Genomic DNA, 1,623 nt, shown 5'->3' with positions numbered 1-1,623 from the left:
AATTAATCTATTGATAGAAAGGAAATAAGAGCCCCGTTGAGTAGTTCCAACACTTTGCAAAGTCTAAATTTGATTGGCCCCTATACCAATTTGAACTTCTCTTGAAGCTATATCAGCTTCACAAATAGATTTTAACTCAAAAATATGTTTAATAGAAGAAGACAAAACATTCACAATTGATCCCAATGCTTGAAAAAAAAAAAGCACACGTCTAGCACATCTTCAAATGCTATAATCAATGCAAATTGTAGTTGATGAGCTAAATAATGTATATAATAAGCAAATGGACAATCTTTCAAAAACAATGCTCACCATCATATCCTTGCCCTCATATATCTTTAAATAATCGATTGTATCATGCAAGCACATTATATATATTTCTTCTTTCATAGTTGATGATGTATTTTGCATGGAATTGACAACTTAAAAAAAACTCTCAAATATACCTTTCACACTCAACGTATCTTAAAATGATAGCCACTTGCTCTTTATTAGATTCATCAGGAGCTTCATCTATAAAAGTACAAAACTTATCATCTTAAACTTCCTCACTTATCTTGTTTCGCACTTTGTTTGCAAGAATATTTAGAAGCTTCTTTTGAATATTAGATGTTGTACACTTAGCATATAATGGAGAATTTTGTAAGAAAACTTCAATACTTTCTTTACTATATTTTGTCGCAAGCTCTATCATCTCTCCGAAATTTCCTTGATTTTCCAAATTTGCTAATTCATCATGCCCTCTAAAAGTACAAGATTGCTTTGCTAACCATTTGACAACAATAATTGAGGTATTCAATCGTAGCTTATCTTTAAAACTTCTATAAAGTTGAGTATTCATTGGTCTATTTATGTGTTGAGTAGGATTCTTTAGGCAACCCCAACTTTGAATAGCATCATTATGATGTGACACATTTGAGTTTCTTCAAACTCAAAAACCCCTTAATAATAAAGTGTGGACATTTCGATAGAACTTCATTGAAAGGAAGGCATGGAGAATAAAATGCTTTATCTTACACCTCAGAGTACTCAAGCCACATAAATTTTCTAAACCAAGTTTTAAGAATTTGATCCTTATGAACTGGATCAAATCCATGCTGAAGACTAATTTCGCACTTAAACTACAAAATTATGAATCCAAGAAACTCAAAAACTCAACACTCGATCAAGATTAGAAACAAGGAAACATAAAGCACACACATGATTTAAGTGGTTCAACACTTGTTTTAAATGCCTACATCCACTGAGAAAACCAACCACAAGCTTTCATTATATTAAATTCAAAAGGTTACAAAGACTACTCAGAGATTATAAAGAATGCAAGAACAAACTCTCTCTTTTCTCAGTTCACTCTAATCTCTTGATTGAATGATGCAAAGAACACAGTAGAAGCATTTTGTATATTTATTTCTTGGTTTGTTACACATTAATTGGATTTCCCAACAAAATCAATTGATTTAACAGCTTCATCACATGCTTAACACATGCCAACTTAATATTGTTCAAAGTAGCACAAAATTTCATCATCTAGATCAATTTGGTTTTGCTTTATGTCATATGCTAAACGTGTAACTTATTTAAGAGCTTCAAACGACATATTCAACAATGTTGGTTTTGCTAAGT

This window comes from Citrus clementina, unplaced genomic scaffold (assembly GCF_000493195.1).
Source record: "Citrus clementina cultivar Clemenules unplaced genomic scaffold, Citrus_clementina_v1.0 scaffold_9, whole genome shotgun sequence".
NCBI lineage: Eukaryota > Viridiplantae > Streptophyta > Magnoliopsida > Sapindales > Rutaceae > Citrus > Citrus x clementina.
Note: the sequence above shows the minus strand (reverse complement) of the source record.